General features: G+C 44.3%; 1 long non-coding RNA gene across 1 annotated transcript in view; it reads right to left on the bottom strand.

Annotated features, from left to right (window-relative positions):
• The window catches only part of LOC132666657 (uncharacterized), a 297,042-nt gene extending 272,562 nt beyond the window's left edge, over positions 1-24,480 (bottom strand). The window contains exon 1 of the long non-coding RNA XR_013555383.1: positions 24,397-24,480. This is a non-coding gene — a long non-coding RNA (uncharacterized LOC132666657). The remainder of the gene's footprint in view (positions 1-24,396) is intronic.
• Between the last annotated feature and the right edge of the window lie 1,983 nt (positions 24,481-26,463).

Genomic DNA, 26,463 nt, shown 5'->3' with positions numbered 1-26,463 from the left:
TTTCCAGAGTTGCAGGATGAGTAGCAACATTCACAAATCTTCCACTGCTCTTCAGAGGCATTAAAAAGCCTCTCTGTAATTACCGTGGCTAACAGCAATCCAGGGCTCAGCCCTAGAAACAGAAGTCTAGCTTCCACTTCAGGGTTTACACCTGAGGCCCAACGCTTTCCTCCACTCCTGTTTCCAGTCTTCTTTCCTGGACCTCCTTCATTAAGCTTCAGGATCAATACCAAGTGAACACATACTTTCCCATCCCACTTTCATTCTCACTTGAGGTCTCTTCAGTTCCTTTCGCTATTAGAGATACCGAGAATCTCTCTGGAAAATACTCGAAAATGATTCCTTGTTTCAGACTGAAGCACTGGTAACTTGTATGAATGTGCACACAGGAAGGGACGTCTATGAACTATGCCATTGTCAGCCACGATTCCTGTGGCTTTACTCTGTTTGTGAAGTTGAGCCACCAGTCACTAAACACCGTGCTGATACAGTATCTATACCATGGGTACTCAGAGAAAGCGAGCATGGCTAACCTCAGGGAGCAGGGTTAGAAAATAGTAGAGGATGAGCACTGGGTGGTATATGGAAACCAATTTGACAATAAATTTCACATTAAAAAAGAAAAAGAAAAAAGAAAATACTAGAGGCAAATGAAACACAGTCCTAAAAAGGCTCCAGAAAGAAATTTTCCTTACTTAGCAATGTGCGTTGAGAACTGACCTCTGAAATAATAAGTCCCAATCCTTCCCTTTCTCCCTCTTTCACTCTCTCATTCTCCCTTACACACCACACACACACACACACACACACACACACACACACTCCTACCATTTTAGCTCTGTCTGCATTCAGGGAAGAGAAAATATTCCACTTTGTGACACCCATCACTGCTACTGCTATGTGGCTAACAAGCTAATATATGCAAAGCATTTAGAAGTATCCCAGACATATGGTGAGCACTATGTAATTATTACAGAACAATTATTGGCACCACATCCATCCATTTATATATTTCCACACACAAAAACAAATTACTGAGGATCCCTTAAATGCCTAGCACTGAAGCAGGTGCTACAGAAATAAAGAGAAACTAAACTGATTGTGAAGCTGTTGGTGTGATGAAAGTACAGGAAAACAGGGATGGTGTTGAAATCCTTCCGTTAATCGTATGAGTTCAGCGTTCTTACCCTCACGACACTCATGAAGAATCCGAGACTCAGAGAAGCGACTTGTGAATCCACAGCTGATAATTCAGGAAGTTAGGACTTGGGACCAGGTCTGTCCAAAGCCAAACCGGTTCTGTAGCTCAGAGTGCATGATGCCTGCTTGCTACAGCCACAGGGGACGCCTGGCTCAATGCTTTGGAAAAGGAAACATAAGAGCAAGATAGGACTAACTCCACCTGGGAAAACCAGTGGAAGCTTCAGAGAGCAGGTGACCCTGGAGCAGAGGGGAATTCATAAAGAAGGAAGGCAGGGGCACAGAGGGCACTCCGGCTTAAGGAGCAATGCCCGCTATCGAGGTTTGGGCGATGGAGGCCAGTGACATCGACAGCTACTTAAATCCAGTACCTCCCATTTCCTTGTTTGGGACAGCTGATCTGCTCCCCTCGGGCAGTATTTATCGGGCGTGTACTCTGGAACAGGCACCGTATTAGGCACCGGACTAGGCACAGTTATAGATACAAACAAGATTCCAAAACAGGCTCCAGCTCCAGGGACCTCGAGTAAGGGGCTGAGCAGGCTAGCTCCTCCTTCAGTGCTCAAATCCACGTGGGGCTCTCCTCCTGCCCCAGCCTGGAAAGCGGGTATAAAAGGTTTCTGATCAAAGCATATTTCCTGTTACCCCAAGACTCACTATCGAGGTGCCTGCGTGGCTCAGTCGGTTGAGCGTCTGGCTCTTGATTTCGGTTCAGGTCATGATCCCAGGGTCGTGGGATCAAGTCCTACGCTGGGTCTGCACTGAGCATAGAGCCTGCCTAAGATTCTCTCTCTCCCTCTGCCCCTCTCCCCACTCACACACACTCTCTCTCTAAAATAAAATAAAAAAATTATTATAAAACAAAGACTTTACTATCTGGAATACCAGAATACAGGTTACAAAAAATACTTCTTTTTAAGTTTATTTTGAGAGAGAGAGAGCAGGGAGGGACACAGGGACAGGGAGAGAGAGAATCCCAAGCAGGCTCTGAACTGTCAGTGCAGAGCCCAATGCGGGCTCGACCTCATGAACCATGAGCAGAAATCAAGAGTCAGACGCTTAACCTACTGAGCCATCCAGGCAGCCCCAAAAATACTTTTGTTTTCAGAAGAGACAGACATTTATCAGTGCCCTAAATAACAAATTGGAAAAATAATTAGGAATCAAGTGTAATCTAGACTATATGTACAAAATGTGATCTGAAACTGAGTTGAGAGACAGTACATTTCCACGGATAGAGTTGACGATGAGAAAAGTCTAAGCTGGAAGAGGTAAGGTCACACCCACCTGCAGGGTAGCAGAGTCAGAACCTAAACACAGGTACAGACCACATGTTAATAAGCCTTTTCCTTTGAGCCTGTTAAACATGATGAAAGGCATCTCTTTGGTTCTGGGGATGGAGGGAAGGTGCCTGGGAAATCTAAGTTTTTAACGAATTTGAAAAACTATTATATCTTCTATGATTCTAGGACACAGCATAATTAAACCAATGGCAGCACATTCTACTTGTCCTGCAGAAAGGTCCCTGGGTGAACAGGATGTGTCCCCATTCCTGTGGGTTCCACAGTGAAGACTGATGGGCAAGCATCGAAATAAATGCCATAGCTACTTCTGATGACAATAGTAATAGCTAACATTTAAGGACTGCCTTTTACACGGCTGGTACTTGATTTCCTCCAGTCCTTACACATATTCTTGCATCGGGTGTGATTAGCCCCATTTCACAGCGAAGTTGAACAAAACGCCAAGAACTTTAGAAACTTTCCCCAAATGACACCCTCCTAAAAGTCTCAGACTGCTCCGACTTAAGGTAAAAGGCATTGATCTCAGACCCTGTAACTGGTGGCCAGGCGACATAGCAATGTGCGGGTCCTGGGGTCTTGATTGCACCGCCTGCTAACTTTGTGAGTCCTGAGCTAGTCACGAGGCGCACGGCACTTATGTGCGTCATGAAGGTGGTTCTGAAAGAATTCCGTAAGATTACACGACCTGAGCGTGCAATATGAAGCACACAAATTCTCATTTAAAGCGAGCTGAACTGAAAAACCAAGAAAACCAAAAGTAAGACGACAAAAATCAGAATTTACCAAACTTATGTTTTCATTTGCATCCCCAAAGAAAAGGATTCTTCTGGGGTATCATTCACAGAATAATATTCCTAATGCACATAAAATGTAATTTGATTTGCAAATATTAGCTTCATACAACTTCTCAGCCACGTTGATTTCATCAGACAAGGTGTACTGAAGCAAAGTCATGGAGAGACTGCATTTTCCTTGCATCTCCAGATTTGAAAAACTGCTTTTGAAACAAGTCATTAGAAACTTTATAAAATGTAATCACTCTGTTGCTTATTATTCAAATCAACCGTGACTTGCAAAGTACATAGAATGCACTCCGCGTCTATCACGTGTTGGCTTTGTTACGAAAGTGTCACCAGGCAGCTGTACTCACAAGGTTCACAAACACCACGCTCTTGATACTTCCAGACTGTCAATCATCCAAACTCCTGGAGGGATAACTGATCTACCTGCAGAACTTTCTCTCATCTGTAAGTACAGTGGCCACAGAATGACCTGGGTTTTCCAGCTGATTTTAAATACTCTTTCTTGTCATCAGACCATGTCTTGCAACGCCAAGTTTGGAAAATTTGTTCATGGTATCTTTAATTTAGAGCCAGTTTAAAGCATGGATTTCTCTGAAAGAAGGAAAAAAGAGAGGAAGGAAGAAGGAAGGGAAAAGAAAGGGGAGGGAAGGAGGTGAGGGGGGGAGGCAAGAGGAAGAGATAGGGGAGGGGAGGGGCTACAAGAGGAGAGGAGAGGAGAGGAGAGGAGAGGAGAGGTGAGGAGAGGAGAGGAGAGGAGACCACACAAGGACCACGTGAGGCACATGGCACACTCATTTACTCAGGAGACTGATGCAGTAGCCACAAGGGAGTCACCTACAAGCGGAAACTTCCAGCCTCAAAGAAGCAAAACACATGAACACATCAAGCATCAAGCACAGCAGCAAAGCTTCATCCGTTTGCAGGCCTATCTCCCCTACCACTCCCCCTCCCCATTTTTCTGCTATCCATGGCCACTTGTAGAACTAATCAACTGCTAGATGCGGTGTGAATCTGAGGTTTCTGCTCATCTCCGGAGAGCCTGCTCCTCCACCCTGACAAATTAATTACCCTTGAATACCTCGCAGCAGCCCCAGACTTTCTCAGATGAAAGAACAGCGGGTACCTGTGCTCACCGTTTCAAAATGCGCGCATAATAAACGGAGTGATGAAAGCATCAGGCTCCACCGTGGGGCCAAGGACAGAAAGCCTGCTGAGGGTTCTTTCCGACACTGTTTTCATCAGCATCACGTACCACAGAGCACAAATCCCAGCACCCGCCGGCACGATGGACTGAATGTTGCCACGTGGGAGGAAGGAAGAGTCACGGAGGCAAAGGAGCTGAGCAATCAGGAGGCTCAGCCTGGAAAGTTCTCCAGGGGAGGAAGAGCTTTTCAAAGAGGAGGAGGAAGACCCAAGAACCTGCTGTCACGGAGAAGCGCCCTACCTTTGCTGGGGACCCAGTAACGGGCTGCTGTACCTGCGTGGGGTCAGAGCTGGTTCCGGACGCAGCAGCCCATTCTTGGCAGGGGCTTGTTTCCAGTCACCTTGCAATTTCTCCCTAATTGTTCCACCTGGAACAGCCTGGTTTCAAGTGCCTCAAGGGCATGAACCCAGATGGTTGTTTCGTTTATAACTTCCTACAGGGCCCAGGAGCAAAACGGCATTTGTATAAAGCTTTAGACTTTACAAATGGTTTCTTGAGCATTAATTTACCTGTTCTTCACCATGACCTTGAGAATTGGGGACTATTATCATCCTTATTTTACAAGGTCAGACTTTAGTATACACATGGATGTTGCTTTACCTGTGAATGGCTAGTCCATTTTGTTAAAAGGCTAGTATGTTTTTCTTAATACACTGGGTACCTACAACCTAGATATAGGAGAGAAAAGCATACACAATTCTGTGAGTGGCAAACTATAATACAAGTTAAATCCTTGCAGAATTTGGAATATAGGTTTTAGTTTAGAAAACTCTGCAAGAGGGGCGTCTGGGTGGCTCAGTCAGTTGAGCATCCAACTTCAGCTCAGGTCATGATCTTGCAGTCTGTGAGTTCAAGCCCCATGTCATGCTCTGTGCTGACAGCTTGGAGCCTGGAGCCTGCTTCAGATTCTGTGTCTCCCTCTCTCTCTGCCCCTCCTATGTGTGTGTGTGTGTGTGTGTGTGTGTGTGTGTGTGTGTGTGTGTGTGTGTGTCTTGCTCTGTCTCTCCAGAATAATCATTAAAAAAAAAAAAAAAAAACCAGAAACCTCTGCAGAAGTATGAAAGGATGTGATGATAAATGGGATAACATGAAATAGGCTCTTGGTCTTCCAGGAAATCCAGTTGAGAAAGTTCCAGAATGCCCTGGAAGGGAAGCTCCCTACCTTCCAGAATAAGCAGTTCTCCAATCCTTGTGGACGACAAGCACCATCTATCGCTGAAGGAACATGTCTCATCCATATACACCTATTTTGTGAATGATCAAATCACATACAAGAACGACTTCACTGACAGTAGCCTTTTTTTCATCACATGCATTGCTAAACAACAGTCACAAGATGAACACCTGCTTTTGCAGGAGAGCCATCACATTGGAAAGGGGCCCTTCTGTGGTAGCTGGTCTCATTCACAGGGTCAGATCTTGAAATGGACCCTCGGTTCCCAAGTCTCATATGATCCTCAAGAAATGTGTGAGCAGAGAGGTGATGCATCAGAGGACATAACATAACATAGCTCACTAAAACTACACCTGAGTGATGTGTGACATCCTTAGTTAACAGTCTCCTTGGATATTATCTGCGCTGTGTTCTAAGGAGACTTAACTCAGGGAAAAGCTCTCAGCTAAGAAGGAAAAGATTAAACAGAGAAGATGACTCAACACTATCACCGTAATCTTTGTTGGTCCCAGCTCATCCTGTTTGGAACTCCAGAGAGCACTCCGGCAGAAATCAGAGAGCGATCCTTGTCACCCCCACCGATGGCATACTTATGGTCATTACTTCTCCTGATTAAACCCATGCACTCAACATGACTTCCACCAAAGCCCAATGAGTTTCTTCACAGAACATTCAAACTGATTCTAGAATTCATTTGGAAGAGCTAATGGGCCAGGATGGCCAAGGTAGTTTTATAAAAGAACAGAACTGGGACCAGCCCTCCCAGTGCCAGGTCAGACTAAAAATTATAATAATTACATGGCAGCAGTGTAGGAATAGATTACTTGACAACACTTAAAAACTGAAGTTAATTCATATATAGATACGAATTTAATATTTCACAAAGGTGACACTTTAAATCTATGAAGAACGAGCGGATTGGTGAATAACTGATACTGGGAATAACAGACTTCCCTTTGAAACAAAATAAAATTTGTTCACATGAAGATTCTACATGGATTGAACACAGAAATATAAATATATATCTATAGGGGTGCCTGGGTGGCTCAGTTGGTTAAGTGTCTGACTTCAGCGCAGGTCACGATCTCACAGTGGGTGAGTTCGAGCCCCAGGTCAGGCTCTGTACTGACAGCTCAGAGCCTGGAGCCTGCTTCAGATTCTGTGTCTCCCTGTCTCTCTGCCCCTCCCCCATTCTCTCTCTCTCTCTCTCTCAAAAATAGACATTAAAATTTTTTAAATACAATAAAAAATATATATCTATAAAAGTGCTGAAAGAAAATACTAAAGAATATCTCTGTGACATTGAGGGTAGCAAAAGTTCTCCCTAAACAAGATGCTAAAAAAGCAAAAATGATGAAAAGAATGACAATTTAGCTGTATCAAGTCTTAACACTTCTGTTTATCAAAAGACACCATAAACAGAATCAAAACATAAGCAAAAAGGGGATAAAATATTTGCAACATAGAAAACAAAGAATTCTCTACCAATAAGAAAAAGTCACACAAGCTAGCAGGAAAATGGGCAATTTATATTACGAGGCAATTATCAGAAAAGGAAATATAAATGGCCAATAAACACACAATAAACATACTCAGTCCCACTGGTAATTAGTGCATCAGACCCACAAATTATATACCTTTTCTTTTTTCACACACAAGATTATCCAAAATTTTTCAAGTGCTGACAAGTTTGACAAGAAACTAAGGAAGAGACTCCTCTCACCTTCTGTGGTTGACATTTAAACTGGCATAGCCACGTAGCTGATCATCGTCCAGAACTGGTTGAGGCTAAAAATATATGTACTTCACGATCGTATCTATCTCATTCCAGATAGCTTCCCTAGAGAAAGACTTGCAAAATGAGCTGTAAAGGTGTTTGCTGCAACACAGCTTGTGCAAGTGAAAAAGCAGGACTAATCCAAATATCCATCAATAGGAAAATGGATTTTAATAATACGACGCCCACATAATATGGTACTCTGCCATAATTAAAATTAATGAGGTTATTCAGACCTATTAACTTAGATAAATCTTGAAAACATAGCAAGCGGGGGGGGGGGGAAGCTGTAGAATAATACTGTACATATTTTCTAGGGAGAAATATATATATGTATATGTATATATATATGTACATATATATACATATACATATACACACATATACATACGTATACATATATATATGTATATGTGTGTGTGTATATGTATATATATGTGTGTATATATATATATATATCTCCAGATAAGGGGCACCTGGGTGGCTCAGTCAGTTGAGCGTCCGACTTCAGCTCAGGTCATGATGTCACAGCACGTGGGTTCAAGCCCTGCGCCGGGCTCTGTGCTGACAGCTCGGAGCCTGGAGCCTGCTTCGGATTCTGTACCTCCCTCTCTCTCTGCCCCTAACCCACTCGCGTTCTGTCTCTGTCTCTCTCAAAAATAAATAAACATCAAAAAAAATTGTTAAGTCCAGATAAAATACAAATACATGCACCCACAAACTCAAGTAGCAAGAGCAGTTACCTCTCAAAAGTGGGGTAAGAGTCTTAGAATGAAATTGGGGAGGATGAAGAGCTTCAAGGGCACTTTGGCTGTCTCTATAGTATTTCAGTATTTTTGCAGGAATAACATATTTTTATGTAATTAAAATTTAATTTAAAACTAAAACCATGACTTGATGTTTACTGAAAATGTATGTGTCAAACACTGTGCAAAGACCTTTATGGGCATTATTTCATCTGAAACTCAAAACAAGCCTCCACATATTATTAGTTCCATTTTAGAGATGAGAAAGCTGAGTCCAAGAGATAGGAAGTCATGGGTCTGCCTGGCCTCACTATCTACAGTTTGCTGCCTTGGAGTGAGTTTGAAGGGTGCTTAGAAATAACACGTCTCGGGACACCTGGGTGGCTCAGTCCATTAAGTGGCCAACTTTGGCTCAGGTCATGATCTCACCGGTTTGTGAGTTCAAGCCCCACATCAGGCTCTGTGCTGATATCAGGAATTAGAATTTCTGGGTCATAAAGTATGCCAAGATTCAACTTCAACACATTTGATCAAACTGACCCCCCAGAGTTGCTGCGCCATTTACACTAGGCTAACCCTTTCACTTTCCCAAGGATGATGCTCTGGTCCGGGGACCAGAAGACTAGTCTCGACATCCCAGGTCGGTATACTCCCCCACGATGCTACATCCTGTCACAGAACTTCATTCCAGTACCAGACTAACGTGTCACAGACGCTGGAGTCAATGGGGCAGTGGTTACACCCATTACGGGACAGTGACAGGCCAAACAGTGCTCATCTTCCATTGAAGGGACCCTGGAGCTACTGGCAGTGGATTTTTAATTGGGTTTTCTATTCAAACAATTTTGTCCTCAGGGATTTATCATAAAGCAATGAAACAATTAAATCTCATTTGGAAAGACTAATGAATTATTTAGCATGGGCCCAGCAAAAAGAAAACACGAGTGCTGTCAGTCTCATCCGAGGTAGAGAAAGAGCATCTAGAACATATGCTCTAAGATGGATGGAAGAGGGGGCTGGGGTGGAGAGTCGCGGCTCTCCACATAACCTCCTTCATTCCATCCCAATCCATCCTGCACCAATTCACAAGAAAAATCTTGGCAAATTCCATTTTGGCCAACTTGTCCCTGGTCTTCACTAGCCCAGGCAATGAGGATAATGTCCCTCAGCCGGGCATCCCTTTCTGGTCTCTACCCTCATTCTCCCACAGAAACAGGATGCGGCTAAATCTCTGAGCTTTTCAGGTATCTTCTTAAAGAGCCTACCCGCGCTGGCACTATGCGTCCCATGACCCCTGCCCAGGAGGCTGAACTGTGGAAACTGGTCTGACCTCACACCAACACCAGCCCAGATGTGCCCAGATCTAAAAGCTCAGCACATGCTCTACAGATCTTAACCGAGCCTCCTAGCAGCAGATTCTGAAGTGGCCACCTGCCACTAAAACGGCTCTCCCAAAACAAACAACAAAAGAACAAAACAAAAAAAACAGCAAAACAAGAAAACAAAAAACAAAACAAACAACAAAACAAAAAACCACAAACCAAACACCAACAACTGGTTTCTGGCATCTGCTAATTTCTGTGGTGTAAAGACTCCTACTGTGGCCAATTGCAAGCTACCAAAAGACTCCAAATTCCTGAACACTTAAAGATCAGCTCCTTCCAGCCAGCCCCGGCAGGCTCCAGCATACAGAAGACTCTAATGGATTCTCCAAATAGGAAAGGTAAGCCCCCAAAGGCAGACAAACAAATAACAAACGAATTCCCTATCTGTTCACTGAAGCTAGCCGCCGGCTCAAGCAACGAAAGCAGTAAGCAGAGGAGTCTGGGGAGAAGAGGCCAATGAGAGGCTCCCGAACAGTGTCCCCTAGAGACTTTTTACAGTCCAACAGGATATGTCCCCTTGATTTAGGTGGTTTGCAATGTTGTAATAGAACTTCCCTCATTAGCTCTGAAGCTTCCATTACAGTGAGGGTCCCTCTCAGTCCCGTGGGGATGGCATTCTTGGGAGCAAGCATTCCCGGAGGCATCTAACATGGAATCGTGTCAGGAGAGAGAGCTGCACAGGCTGGGCACCAAGGCCGAGACAATCCCAGGAAACTGGATGATTAGGAGGAAAAGATAAGCAAAGGTGATGAAGGCAAAGAGCCCATTTCACGGCATCTCCCCAGAAGTCCCCCAGCGAGACTGGGGGCATGTCACCACTGGAGGAAAGGTTCACGTGGATTCCAGGTGACCTTCAGAAGCCAGGGTGACTCCAGGGGACATCTGAGTATTACAGACTCAATTTGCTTTCCTTCTTGTTTTGCCTTTACGTATCACGTTTCAGACACACGCGCATATCACACACACAGGGGCAGACTTGAAGAGTCAAAGTTCCAGAGTTAGACATAAACCCAGCAGAGAATGAAATTCAGCAGCTATGGGAACAACATCAGATCTGAACCAAAGTCCCAGAGGGGAGCATACGTCAGGGAGAAAGAGAAGAATTTTCCAAATGGACAAGTAAGGTTCTGTGCCCAGAAGGTTAATACAGTTGAGCTGGACACAAATTGAGTGAGCCAACGACAGAGGGCGAGGCCAGCCAGCCGGTAAATGGCTCAGGAGCTAGAGGGCCAGCTCTCCCCAGGGGGCACCTCAGGAGTGGGCTGCGGTCACAAGGACAGCAGCATGCTTGCGGCCAGGCACAGGGGTCCCCTCCTTCACAGGGTGAGCAAACGTCAGGCCGCGGCCATGCCTGCTGGCAAGAGGCAGAGGTCGTGGCCTGTGGCTACAGCTGATAACCTGCTGATGATTTTAAGGGTCTCTCAGCTCTGCTCTCGGGGACACACATCAACACTGCAGGCTACTGACTTTGTTGATTAAACTACAGATGGATAAATTGTGGTTTATATACACAATGGAATACTACGTGGCAATGAGAAAGAATGAAATATGGCCTTTTGTAGCAACGTGGATGGAACTGGAGAGTGTTATGCTAAGTGAAATAAGTCATACAGAGAAAGACAGATACCGTATGTTTTCACTTTTACATGGATCCTGAGAAACTTAACAGAAGACCATGGGGGAGGGGAAGGAAAAAAAAACTTAGAGAAGGAGGGAGCCAAAGCATAAGAGACTCTTAAAAACTGAGAATAGGGGCGCCTGGGTGGCGCAGTCGGTTAAGCGTCCGACTTCAGCCAGGTCACGATCTCGCGGTCTGTGAGTTCGAGCCCCGCGTCAGGCTCTGGGCTGATGGCTCGGAGCCTGGAGCCTGTTTCAGATTCTGTGTCTCCCTCTCTCTCTGCCCCTCCCCCGTTCATGCTCTGTCTCTCTCTGTCCCAAAAATAAATAAAAAACGTTGAAAAAAAAAAAATTTAAAAAAAAAAAAAAAAAAAAAACTGAGAATAAACTGAGGGTTGATGGGGGGTGGGAGGGAGGAGTGGGTGGGTGATGGGCATTGAGGAGGGCACCTGTTGGGATGAGCACTGGCTGTTGTATGGAAACCAATTTGACAATAAGTTTTATATTTAAAAAAAAACTAAAGATGGACAAGTTATCATCTGTTGTCTCTTTTCCTTCCACAGGAAGCCAGTTTTCCAAGGAAGCTCCTGACGGTTGGTCTGTTTTATTCATCCCTGCACCATGAGCCTGCTGATTTAAACTGGGCGACTGACCCTCACCTTCAGAAACCATAAAGGAAAGCACAACAAAACAAGTTTGGTGAGAGGAGAGGAATATTTTAATGGACAATTTGATGACCAGCAAAACAGAAGCAGGAAGCACCAGTGATCACCAGATACCCAAGGAGTCCACTCACTCTCAGCAGCTCCACTGTAGACCAGGAATGTCACCAGGGGGCTCTGGAGGCGGCTCTGTTCCCGACGCACACAGCAAAATGAACTAGGATGCAACAGACTTAGGAGAAAACTGACTGTTCTGGAACACCGGCACATTTTTCTCATAGGGAAAAATTCCATCGGTCTCTAGCATCAAGGCGCTCAGAAAGGGAACGCGGCAATTAGCATGCCGCCTGCACTCTCAGAGAACCGCACACAGCCAGATACACCCTGGAATTCATCTTGGTGATTTTATCCAGTCTCGCTCGGCTCTAAATTACTGATTCTGAGCTCAGAAATGGCACCACGGTGGGGGCTGGAAGAGGTCATCTCTCAAAGCCACCACTTCCTCCCAGCCCCAGGTGCCCCTCTCCTGCCAGCCCCTGTAGGGAGTCTTCCTACATCCAGCCTCACCCCTTCCCAACTTCATCCAGCTCACCCCTTCCCAACTTCTACATAGCAACCCAGACAGACTGCTAGAAAACCAGTCTGACTGTACTCACGCTCTGTTGAAAACCACACAACGGGTTCCTAGCGCTCTTACGATGCAGGACACATCATTAATATGACTCAGAAGGCCCCATGTGCCTTGGCCTCTCCCTCCGTCCCCGGTTCCATCCCTCACCGCTGTCCTGACCACAACACCCCCACCCCCATGCTCCAGTGACAGCACACTTCATGTCCTGGAGCAACCCCTCTCTCCCTTCTCTCTCCCATCATATCTGCTGTCCCCTCTGGCTGAAACAGTGATCCTCTTGTCCCTTTGCCTAATTCGATCTCATTCACTCATTCCAGGTTGGACGCAGTTTATTCTGGGAAGCCTGTCCTGACCCTAAGCCCTGAGTGAGGAACTCAACGGCTTTGGCCAGCACCTGCCACAACCCTATCACTCACTCACTGTGACGCTCTGATTGCTTGTCTGTTGGTCATGGCTACACTGTCTGACTTCCTTCTGCAAAGCCAGGCACAGGGGTTGGGTGGTTCACAGATACCCCTGCAGCACCTGGCATAAAGCCTGCCCACACAAGTTATACCATCGGTAGCTACTGAATAAATGAAAGGAAAGAAGTAGTACTAAGTATAACATACTTCACATGCGTTATCCCAGGTAAATTAAAGACAGTGACCGTAACGTGTTTCCTCAGCCTCTGATTATTTTTTTTTCAAATCTTTGAGCCCCTCCCAACTGTCAGATTAGGGGTTTGACAGGTAGATCTTGGTTCGCAACCTCAGGAATTTCCCGGGTGAAATCCGAAACCGGATCCTCAGAAAGAGGCAGCTCTCTGCAGGTTTGAGGGTGGTGATTTTAATATGCAAAGGAACCTACATAGGAGGTTCGTCACCAGACGAGTAAACCTCCCCATCTGCCCGCAAGAACCTTAGAAGTTTATACAGACACACGTATAGTCCAAATGGTCCCAGCAACACCTGGCTTTCAAGGCTGTGCCCTTGAAAATGGTCACCACTGTGGGAGTAGTAGGCAGAAGATACATTCAAGGGCAGGGAAGGGGCTGCAGAGCCTCCGTTTGCCTGGGGCCAGCTTTCTGGTCTACCTGTGGTCACATCCTCTTCTTGATGACCTCCTCCAACAGGAAGCCATGAAAGCTGGGAGGTCTGCACCTTGTCCCAAGTCCTGACATAAGGTCTTACCAAAGCCTGCACTACAGAGTCCTGGCTGAGATGCTCTCCACTATGCCAGACACCCCCACTACTTTCACGGGGGAAAAAAAGTCTGATTTCTAACAAAGGAAAGAGCTTCATGGGAGGGATTCTCTGATACAACATTGAGAGAGTGAATGAAGTGATTATGCAATCTGTGACCATCTTCAGAAAAGTTTTACATTACCTGTAGTCTTCTATCTTCTTCAAATTCTTGAAAAAAAATTCACGTTGTGGATAATTTCATTTGTCCATTTCATTTTTTAAATGGGAATATAGTTAGGCCAGAGGACCAAAAAAAAAAACCCTCTAAAAATCAAAAAAAGAACCATTTTCATGGCACTCTATAGCATCAATCAAGGGGAAAGTGCAGGGAAGAGGCCAACTGAGATAGGAAAGGGAAGCTGACTGATAAGAGATCTCACTCACCTGTTTCTCTGCCTTCTTGAACTTGCTACGGCTGAAGAGCCCTTGACACAGAAAGTTGCCACCCACACCCAGGAGCTACTGAGAAGCCCTGACTAATTACCTGATTGTCAGAGAGAGAGGATGGGACAGGGAGGGGAGAGATTCAGAACCAGTCTCTCCTAAGATACTTGAGAACCGCCTCCAAGGAAACCAACAAGTTGCAAGCATTTGGAAAGCAGTTGGTGGTGTCAGCCCTTCTCATCTGCCTTCCTTACAAAACAGTCTACACATGTTTCTTAGTAGCAAGAAATCAACCGACAAGAAATTAGGTACCCACTCTGTTCCCTGCCTTGTGTTTGGTGTAGTCCAGAATTTGAGGAACGTATGTTAGGCTGAGCCTCTGCCCTCACAGACTTTCAAATCTCACTGGAGAGCCAACACACATGGAAAAAGGGAAAGGCACACGGGTATGGACAGAGATCTCACCACGGAAACTGACATTAAATCTCAACTTGCCAAACCACAGGGAGCTACCACTGTGGTAGCTAGAAGGACTAGAATCCCACACCCTCTAGAAGGACTAGAATCAAAAAGGCTCAAAACACCAAGTGGGATTCTCTAACGTTGCAGGTGGGACTGTAGAATTGGTGGCAGCACTTCAGAAAACCCGTTGGAAAGATTCCGATGGAACTAAACATATACTTGGCTCAAACAGTCCACTCTAGTACCCAAAATAAATGAAAACATATACCCACCAAAAGACTTGTATGAGAATGTTTACAGCAGCCTTACCCATACTAGTCCAAACTGGAAACCACCCAAACATCCATCAACAAGAGAATGGATAAGTGAATTGTGGTATCCCCCTGCAAAGAAACGTTACACTCTGTGATTAAAAGGACCAAGGTACTGATATACGCAACAGCATGAATGATTCTCAAATCATGTTGAGTGAAAGGATCCGGACACAAATGAACATCTATGGTGTGATTCCATTTATAAAAAATCCAAATATAAGAAAAATGAATACATTGTGATCAACCAGAAAGTTATCCAGGGTATAAAGGGTATAGAGAATTTTCTGAGGGAGACAGAAGCTTTACATATCTTATTTTGGGTGGTAACTACATATAACTGTCATATAACTGCATATAACTGTCAAAATTCATAAAATATCTGTAAGTTTTCTTTTACGTTAATCAGTTCAATTAAAAAAAAAAAAAAAAACAGAAAAAGCCTAATTTGCCAATTTAGCAAAAGGAGTTCAACATTCCCAGATCTCAGTGGTCTATGCAAGAGGTTTGTCCTTCTGAAACCCTTTATATGCCACAGACCTCTAAGAAGAGGGACTTCTAAACATCTCCAGGCTTTGGGGATAGATATGGTACTCAGAGAAGGCAGATATCCCATCTCACAATAAGGAAGCAAAAGCTGACAGAGGTTAAGCAACTCTCCCAAGGTCACCCAGCTGGTAAATGACAGGATCAACACTCAACATCAGACTACTTGTGTCTAAAGTTTATGCTTTTTCCAAAGTCCCGTGGCATCATTCTATAGGGTAGATACCTCTCAAAACTTCCTTGCCAAGACTCTGTATCTCCCATGCCAAAAGAAGAAGGGAATCTTATGACCCAAAGAGCTTGTCAGGGAGCAGAGGTTAATACCTATTAACACAAGTAAGAGGCAATTTATTCAACAATTCAGAAAGGCAAACCCTGGTAATACACTTCACAAATAAATCTTAACATTCAAAACACCTAGAGACCTCCCACAACGCAGTGAAGAAAAATACCAACAACACGTAGAAAAATAGCTGTACAGAAAGCAGCAATTTACAGAAGAAATAAAAATGCCAAAAAAAGAAACCACGCTCAGTCTTGTTAACAATTAAACACAAAGTAAATAACGAAATATGAACTTTGTCCATAAATTTGTCAAATGTTTTTATAGAGCGATAATAGCCTGTGTCGGCAGGAATGTGGAGAACTCCTACATACAGCGTAAGATAGTATAATTTGGTACAACCTTTTTGGAAGATAAATGACAGCATCGGACAAAATATAAAACGTAAATTCCCTCCAACTCATAATCTCACTTGCATCTGACAGAGATACAAACACAAATATGTGTACAAAGATTTTCATTAAAGCCTCATTTTCAATGGGGACAGTCAGAAGCAATACACATACCTAAGACTAGGGGACTGATTAAATACAGGATGCTAAACCATGTAACAAAATACTACGTAACTGTTAAAAAGAATAAAATGGTCTTAGAGTGGCAAAGGAAAGGCTATCCTTGGAAAGGTGTCCTTGAAACACAACTAAGTTGAAAAGGTAAACTGCATAGAATATATAGAAAATGTTGCCATTTTTGCTCTAGAGCAAGGCAGGCAGGAGCCGAACTGGGTCCTGGGCACTGATTCGTCATTCAGTGCACTTTCATGGATTAAGACTGCGTATTTGAGCCTACTAGGAACTCAAATACTATTTGGGTTTGAATTTCAGGAGCTCTAATGTATTGAATTTCAGGAGCTCCTGAAATTCAGGAGCTCTTGCCATCAGCAAGGAGAATGGATGCTGATTCTTGGCTGGCATCATGGGAGCTGAGAAAAGGTCCCATCTTGGTAACACATTAAGATATAAATGAAGCAATGGTTTTTATTGCTTTAGCACTTAAAGTTTATGGACTACTTTCACTGTATATTCTCTCATTTGATACTCTCATCTCTTTCTTGAGGTTGGCATTGTCACCCTCAAACCACGAAAAGGGAGTCTTCAGATAGGGTACATGAATAATGCATGTCCTCTCCAGTCTGACCAATTCTCCCAGAGTTCCAGGCTTCTATCCACAGTGCATCACACACCAAGGAAAAAGGGGCCCAAAGATGTATTTAATGAATATGTGAGTGAGTGGGTGGGTGAGTAAGTGACAATGAGCAGATTTGGTTCCCTTTGTAGACAGAACCTCTCTCCACTCATCTCCACCACTGCCAGAGATAGGCGGGAAGGGGGTGACCCATACGAGACAAGAAGATCTCAAGAATACAAACCAAAACATACAGCAGCCCCATCCCCAACGTCTGCAGTCATGGAACTAGAACTTTCTAGGGCAGCAGCAATGGGACCCAGTACAGACGAGCATCTCTGAGGGCAGACTTACCGGCAGTGCAGCCCAGGAGAGTCCCTGTGAAGGGGCTGTGAGGTCCCTGGGAGGTCTACCCCCTCACACCCTTGCATGTCTCTTACATCAAAATACGGTGGAGTGGTACAGAGACCTGACTTCAGAACTCCGCTCAGCCCCTTACTAGCTTCATGGACTGAGGCCAATCATGTAATTTCTCTAAGCTTCTGTTTCCTCATCTGTAAAGGAGGGATGCTAAGAGTCGCTACCTAGCAAGAATGTGAAGAATTAATGGGTTCATGTAGATAAAGTCCAGCATCTGATAACCTGGCTGACACTCAACAGCTTGCTATTAGTTTCTAATTGTCACACAGTGGGACAAACATCAGAAGTATGACCGTGGAATGGTTGCAGAGAACACCTTCAGCAAAGGTGTGTGCATGCAAATGTGTGTGTGTGTGCACGAGTGTGTGCAAGTGTGTTTAAGGACAGTGACAAGCCTGGGTGCTGAGCACAGGTGGTTTCATGTTTTGATTAATAGGGAAGAGGCTACTTCAAGGAAGTGCTGTGAAAAGCAGGGGTTCTCAAACTGTGCTCCTGCCCTTTTGGAAAACCATGAGGACAGCACCCAGACCCAGGCCCATCCCAAAGGCTGGAGCCCCGCCAGGAATCCCTCCCCTGCCCAAGCAGCCCTGCCAACGTCCTTCCACACACACGGGTACCATTGCAGAAGCTGTAAGAACGCATTCTAATTGGAAGCCTGCTGCTTCAGCATTCAGGCCCCCCCAAGAAGTGATGTTTTGCTATGTGATTATTGTGCGGAATGAAAGCGATACCCAGGTTTCTGTGCTTTTGTGTCCCAATCACATTTATTAATCAATAGGCTCTCTTCCAACATGTTACCAAAGTGTTATGCCTCCAAATTGGAGAGGCCTTTAGCAATTCTGCTCAGAATCTGTAACTCCTGGGGAAATGAAAAGAAATAGCTTTCCTGTTACCATTCTCATCTCCCACCTGAGACCGTTTGCGTTTCTGTTGCTAACAGAGCAGCACCAATACAAGGAACCCAGCCACACTCCTCCTACCGGCCATGTTACCGAGATACCCTATGCAGGCTGCACCAGAGGGCAGAGTCTGGGCTGGGCCACGTTTCCCACCAAAACCATCTAACGCAAGAGCTTAAGAAACATCACTGAGGGGCGTCTGGGTGGCTCAGTCAGTTAAGCATCCAACCCTTGATTTGGGCTCAAATCATGATCTCACAGTCTGTGGGATTGAGACCCACGTCAGGCTCTATGCTGACAGTGCAGAGCCGGCTTGGGATTCTCTCTCCCCCTTTCTCTCTGCCCCTCCTTCTCTCTCTCAGAATAAATAAATAAAACATTAAAAATAAAAATAAATTTTTAAAAAAAGAAACATCACTGAGTGGCACAGGAAACAAAGAGGAAGGGAAGGCTTTTCCCAACAGTCTGGTGTCTCCACAACTCCACACAAACCCCTGTCAAAAACTGAGCAATCCCCCGGCAAAACTGCCCATGCTGTTTCTTTCCAGAAGAGCAAGGAGAGCAGTGTTTGTTTACTCCCCACCCCAGGCTTCCAAAATTCTGGTAAGCTCCCCTGGGGACAGCCTGCACTGAGTGGAGGCTGCCCATCCTTTCCCAGGGATGGTCCAGCCTGGATGTGGGGTCAGGTGGCCATTTGCTTGTTTTAAGGATGCCAGAGACCCTGGGACTCAGAACACACAGCAGAAACACAGAGAGCCATAAGATGTGGGAGGCAGTGAGGAGGGAGGGAGGGTTGGCTATTAGGTAACAGGAACCCTGGGTGGCCCCTTCCAGTGGTCTCTAGATGAGCTGTCTGCTAACCCAGAGCCTCCCAGGAATATTCAAGAAGGGCCAACAAAGAAGTGTCTGATTAGCTCCACTAACAGGTAGATCATCCTAACACGGATTCTTTAAAAGTGAGCACAGCACAGGTCTGACCCTTGAGGCACTGGCAAGCTGATGTCAGAAGGTCACCTGTATCCTTTCTGCTCACCTGGTTCAAGCTGGGTTCCAAAGGTCACGCTGTGTGCAACATCCAGTGACAAAGGAGCTGCCAGTCTGGACTCTCAGAGCACCCGGAAAGGGGTGGGCAAGGAGCAAACAGAGGTGCTGCCCAGGGCTGGTGGCGCCTATAAAAGGAATCATCTTCAGGCCTAGATGCTCTGACATTGGAGTGGGAATGGACAGGGGGTTACTTACTACTTTGAAAAGCTTTCACTCTACTTTCTGGGTAGCTCCGGAGCTGACCGCTCCCCCCTCCCCCCACGTCTCCTCTGCTCCACTCAGAGGAAGAACCTAACACACTGAAAGTTAAAATCTGATCCCCTCAGTTGTCCCTTAGTTCCCTTCCAAGGGTTGGTCTGGCCACCAGCCTGAGCTTCCTCTTTGGCAGAGAACAGACTGAATGCAAAATTACTTAGCTTAAATTATGTCCAACGTTTCAAGCACACTTCCTGTTCCAGGACTGTATGATTAACATAAGTACAATAGCTTAGGAACATTAGATATTGCATAATTGCCTGCCTGGGGCTCTTACTATTGTCAAATTCTTGACTGAGCATCCCTGGAATTTAAGGCGGGCCCAACAGGGCAGGACACATCTTCCCTCCATGTGCCTTCCCTCCCTCACCTAAACCCTCTACCCTCAAAACTCCAACTACAAAGTAGGAATTCATAGGCATGAGACGCTGAAGTCTGCTCTCCTCCCTCAGTCCTCCCCCCATCAAGAGCAAGCCATAGGCTCTGTCCCTCTCCAGAGGAAGCAAGGCTGGTGACGAGGGGGTAGGCATGGTCATTTTACAGGAGTCACATTATGGCATCAGTCGCTTACTGGGTAACATCAAACCATACACCCTTCTCATATGTAGGGATTTCTAAGTGTAAACTGTAGTTGTAATTTTTCACAAGTAACCTATTATCTGTTTTCAATCTTGAACAAATGATTCTCCAGTAGGACGGTTGTTAAAGCAGCTAAACTAACTCCTCAGGACTGGGTAAATTAGGTTGATAGAATTTCAAAGCATTAAAAAAAATAAATAAATCACAATAATCTTTCTTCTCTAACTTCCAAAATTCAGTGTCCAAGTTCTGGGCCTGTGAAAACCAGAGTACCCAAGCTAGGTCGCGTTATGTATCCACAGTCGTTATTTCTGACAAGCCAAGTTAACAGCACCGTTTCTAACACGTGCAAATCAAACTGCTCTTCAAATTTGCTGCTTCCAGACAGAGGAAACAGTCCCCCAAAGTTCCATTTCTCCATTATGGGCTTGGTTGTCATATGGGCATCATAATAGTGACACATAAGTCTCCTGTACTGTTTTTATTACATCAGGTTTCAGTCGGCCTTGGGAAAAACATGACTAATGACACCCTCTCCCTCTTCAGTGTGACACAAATGAATCAGACACCACACCAGGAAGCAGTGGAAATAGAACTAGCCTATGAATCAGGAATCGTGGGTCTTAGGTAAAGTTTTCTCTCTAACTAGTGATGAAATCTTACAGATGTCTCTCTAGGCATCACTGATTACCTCCTTTTGAAAATGTGTCCCCATTAAATTTAACAGCCTTGTCTCTTGACTATTCCTCTAAAATCTAATTAAATTGCTATTTATTATGAAATAGGTTTGATATTTTCATTGTCTGAATATTTTGAAGGACCAAGTATTCTATTCAGATATTTGGACACCTGCTTAAAAAAAAAAAAAAAAACAACCATCCAGCTTATGCACAAGACTTGTCTCAACAGAAACAATCTAAGGCATTGGCATTGATTCCTCCAGAATTTAGAGAAGCCACTTATACAAAGTCTGCCATTTTATTAGGTGGACTTTTTTAAGGCGTGTGTGCACAGCCAGCAAAGCTGGAGCCCTGAGAAAAAGAAGCTATAGCACACATTTAGTCATTTTAAATGATAAAACTATGTTTCGTTTCTCCTGGAAGAGCTCAAAGAATTTATTCATTAGGTTGTCAGGTTAATACTGTAAGACAGAACTTAGAAAAAGTCCTTAGTTACTTGTTCCCGAAGAGGTAGGGACATTATCAAGCATTTTGAGCTACACTATTAACACCGTAAAATAGTATAAATAGGATATGGTTGGTACTGACAGTCTTAACTTTACCGCAAAAAAAAGACAGAGGAGTTATCTACCTTTAACCCAAAATTTCTTCTCTGGTCCTGTTGATTTTGTGGCCATTCTCTTCAATGATCCCAGACCCTTTATTGACTAACAGATATAAATAATTATCAACCACTCTTGGAGAATTTAACATGAAGAAAGCTACATTCTAGAAGGAGGATACTTTGGAATATTTGTGAAATTAGGCAGAAGTTGGAGAAAGACTTTTTTGAGCAACGATCTTCCCTAGAGCCCTTGAAATCACAGTATTCCAACATGTCAGCCAATTTTGTGTCCTGTCACATAAAATCCCTTCCAGCAGGCAAGATGCCAAACAGGCATCATTTTATGGATCACCAGCAACTTTAAACATGAACCAGTTACTTATAAGTAAGCTCAGGCCCTGTCAGTTTTTCTTAGGGTTCAAAACTGAACACCTAAGTCTGAAATGATTTTAGAAGCTGCCTAAGGCTGTAGGAGTGAGCCTGAGAGATGTGTACCTGGCTCAGGTTATCCTTCATCATAAATCAGAAGACTGCTTGGTTAGCAAAGGTTTAGAACAAAGGGAATGAACACCTTTCTTCCACCCACGAAGCAATGCTAAGTTGCTTAGCCATGACCCACCCAGAAGGCAACTGAATGGGTTTTAGCTCTTTGAGAATCAACCTACTTACAAAGTAGGGTCCTACTTACAAAGTATCTCTAACATATCCATACCCACATGCTGCTATGCTTAGTCTATCATCTACCTATTTATTAATTTCTGTCTCAAATAATAACCTCATCCTTGACATTGAAGCCAAAGTATGACGACCTCTCTGTAGTGATCACAAAGCACACCTGAAATTAATTTCCACATTTAAAACCTTGGATCCTTGTGTTCGACATGTGTATATCACACACACACACACACACACACACACACACACACACACTCCAGCCCGTTCTCACATCATACCAACTGGTTATATAACAGTCTCCAGACGCCTGGGTGGCTCAGTCGGTTGAGTGTCCAATTCTTGAACACTTGATCTCGGCTCAGGTCATGATCTCACAGTCATGGGATAGACCCTGTGGGCTCTGAGCTGAGACTGGAGCCTGTTTGGGATTCCCTCTCTCTCTCTCTCTCTCTGCCCCCCCCCACCCCTCCCCAACTCGCACACTCTCTCTCTTTCAAAAAAAAAGATTCAAAAGATTCTCCCTCCAAATATTAGCCATGACTCAAGATTAAGTCTTGACACATCCTGTCTCCACTTTCACGAAGAACATAAAACTTCAGAAGGCAGCTACTACCATGATCACCAGGCATTTATAGTTCACCAACATGTGCCAGGACCAAGAGTTACAAACACTTCAGAAATTTCAAATCTAATTGGAAAATGAAGTAAAATTTTATTGATTTCTAGACCTACAAGGGGGTCCACACTGGGCATTTTTCCAGTCCCATCTCTGTGTTCCCTCCCTATAGTCACAAGTTTAAAAATCTCACTTGTATTTCAAGATCCAGGTCATTGGACATACTATTTTCAAAGTCTTCTAAGACTTACCTCATTTATCCACACATCAGAAGTAATTTCTCAATTCTTTCAACTCCCACAGCAACTTATCTGTTTCTCTCCTAGGATACTTGTATCATAATTATTTACCGGCATGACTTATTTCCAGGGCCAGATTAGATTAGGAAGCTCTGGGGGACAGAATCTATGTATTTGTGAATCTCAATAAAACCTAGCACAAGGGGCTGGCAAGTGGAGGAAACAGGGAGATGTCGGTAAAAAGTTCAAAGCTTCCAGTGATAAGATGAATAAGTTCTGGGATCTGGTGCACAGCATGATGTTTATAGCTAATAATACTGTACTATATTGTATATGTATATTGAAAGATGCTAAGAGAATAAATCTTAAATGTTCTTACCAGAAAAAGAAATGGTAATTATGTGAAACGATAGAAGTATTAGCTAATGCTCTGGTGGTAATCATTTTGCAATATGTAAGTGTACAATTTAACACGTTGTACATCTTAAACAATGTAACACGTCAATTACATCTCAGTGAAGTTCTGGGGACGGAACACAGGAAAAAAAATTATGGAAATATATTGCTCTGAGATCTTGGGGCAGCTTTTCAGGCTCTCAATCTGTATTACCAGCGGACCCCTAAAATCAATGTGTTACAGGAAAGGATCTAATTGACTTGTTCACTAATCACTAAAGTAGCAGCTAATATATTTCCCCTTCCAAAAAGAAACTTATAAAAAGAAACTATTTCAAATGCCAAATATTATCTTGTACCAATTGGTTTACAAGATCTGCAGAAGTCTTCATTCTACTTCTTGCTGGAGGAAAAGAATACAGAAGAACAAACAAATATCCTTACGGAGAGACAGTGCCTATAACACGCCCCGCCCACTACCCGTTCCACCTGAGCAAGGCTAGATGAGGCCACCCCTGCCCACCGGGCGCTCAGTCCACGTGAATCTGCAAAGATTCCTGCAAAGATTCCTGCAAAGAAGGAGGCTGGGCCTCAGAACTGGGCTAAACAGGATTTCTCAGCCAAGGCATTTCAGAAAATGTGAAACGGGATCTTGATCATTGGGAACTTGCCATCATCATTAAACAGAAAAAAAAGCAGACAGACATCTGCTCTGTCCGGGAACACAGAAAGCATACTAATCACAAGCTACTGCCTGGTATGGAACACTCTGGACTCAGCGTGGACAGGCTGCAGTCTTCCCAGGAGCAATGCAGGCCACCGCCCCAGTGTCCTGCCGCCCCAGGCTCCGCCCCCCATCCGTGAGTGCACAAATTATATGGAGCCTCTCCTCCATCGCTGGCCCCTCCTCCTCTTGCAAATCGGGGATTCCAGGGGCAAATCTGGGAACGGAGACTGCACGCTGGATCCTGGGCTCTTCTTTCCCCCAGCCTGCCACAACACCCCCTGCTCTCCTTGTATCCACATCTCATCTCCAGCTCCACATCATTCACTCACCCATGGGTTCATTTACCAAAACTGAGTACTTACTTTATACAAAGTGATGGACTCGGCATTGTGTAGAATTCAAAGTGAATTGTGGGTAGATCCTTCCTTGACGATGTTTACAAGCCTGGAGAGCAAATAAATAGATAAATAATGTCAATACAAGGCCAAAAAAAAAAAAAAAAAAAAAAAAAAGCGGTGTTACCGTAAGACGGGTAAGACGAGACGCTGTATGGGTTCAAAATAAAGAATGACCCCTATTCAAGCATATCAAAGAAGGCTTAATTGAAAAGCTGGTGCTGATGTTCGGACTTGAAGAATGCACAGCAGTTGGAGACACAGATATGGGGAAAACAGCACAAAGAAGCACCAAAGGAAATAAAGGGAAGGAAGAACGTGCGAGCTGTGTTTACAGAACACTGGATACATTTGGTGAGATGAGAAATGAACTTAGAAGGGAATCATGAAGTGTCCACAAAGACAGGGTAAGGCCTAATCATAGCATCCCTTCTGGAAAACAACTCGGGCAGCTATGACCTCTCCTGACCCCTTTTCTCTGTGACTTTCCATAATGCTTCTGCCTGCATCTCACCCTTCGTGCTCTGAACGGCAGCCGTTCCACAAATGTGTGCTGAATAATGAATTAAGACATTCCCTGGTAAATGTTTTTATGTAATACAACCCGGAGAAATGGTGCAGCATGGTTTAAGTGAAAATTTAGTTGCTTCTAAATGATCGTCTTTGTTCCCTAATGTTTGCAAAACTAATAAATAAAAGCTATGGACTTGAGAAAGGCAAGATAATTGTGATAATTCACATTTTAAGGGCGTCTGGGGATGTGTAAAGCATCTTACTTTACCTCAAGCTACTTCAGACTGAGAAGGAACCAAAGGCAGATGTGCTAGAACTTGGAAGACCTGGGTTGCCCCCGGGGCTCCTGAATAGGCATACCCACCCCTGGGTCGCTTTATCAGAAATGTCCACAGAGAAGCCAGAGATAGCATCAGTTGGAAATAGGTCTGTTGAGAGGAGATAAAGGGAACGGGGAATGCTTGGGAAATTGAGAAGACTTGAGACTTCCAGCTGAAAATACTCATAAGCTCCCAACATGTTCAACTAAATCACCATCATCATCATTGCTATAATTTATACCATCAGACCTATAATTTATTGAATACTTAATATGCACCAGTCATTGTGATACATGCTTTATAATTAGAATTTCAATTAATTCTCCTAAATACCACATGAAGTAGATACTCCTATAATCATTTTAGAGCTGAGGAAGATGAGGTATACAGTGGCAAAGCCACAGGACCAGCTTAAATAGCAGGAGTTGGCAGAGCCAGGATTAAAATCCAGGTCGGTCCAATTCCGAGCCCTCTGAATGTCTAATGGATGATAGATTCTTCATGCGTCGCCAAAGGGGACCTGGACACTTAGCAGAAACCAACACCATAGACAACTGGAAGCCAGTCATGCCCTTCCAAAGCCTAAGCTCTGATAGCCATGTAACTGAGAATCCCTGGGTTTTCGTACGTGTGCTGATTCTCACTGACTTTCAAGGAAGGAAAACCCAGCAGCCATGTCACAATCTAAGAATAAACAAATGTTCGCCAAATCTACTCACTGAATATGAGAAAAGCAAGCTAATAAGCAACCTGTCAAAGGTCCTGAAAGATGTACTTTCTGAAGACTGGAATGGGAGAAAGTAAGCGGTGCCTGTCGGTTTGAATAGTGTTGAAAAGTAGTGTTGAAACTTGGGGCAAGAGCTGAGAACCAGAAGAACTGAGGAAAGAAGGCCATCCCTGTGGTTGCTTTGCTTCCAAGCATTTGCTCAGCATTTGCTTTGGTCTCTGCTCACCGTTTCATGAAGATGGAGTTGCTTTGTAGTGATTTTCAGACACCATGTCACGTATCCCCTACGTCCCCTCCAGGAGATAAATCTATAGATTCCAGTCCTATCTCCCACTTAGTAGTTGTGTGACCTGTGACAGGTAATTGTGAGTCTGTGTCATGGTGGGTGCAAGTGGCTCCTCTCTATACCTCGGCCTCCTCTTCTGAAAAATGGGAATAACAAAGAATACGCCTCCCCCGTACATAGAGTTGATG

Source organism: Panthera onca, chromosome B2, assembly GCF_046562875.1.
Source record: "Panthera onca isolate mPanOnc1 chromosome B2, mPanOnc1 haplotype 2, whole genome shotgun sequence".
Classification (NCBI taxonomy): Eukaryota; Metazoa; Chordata; class Mammalia; order Carnivora; family Felidae; genus Panthera; species Panthera onca.
This window is presented reverse-complemented; position numbering and strand designations above follow the sequence as displayed.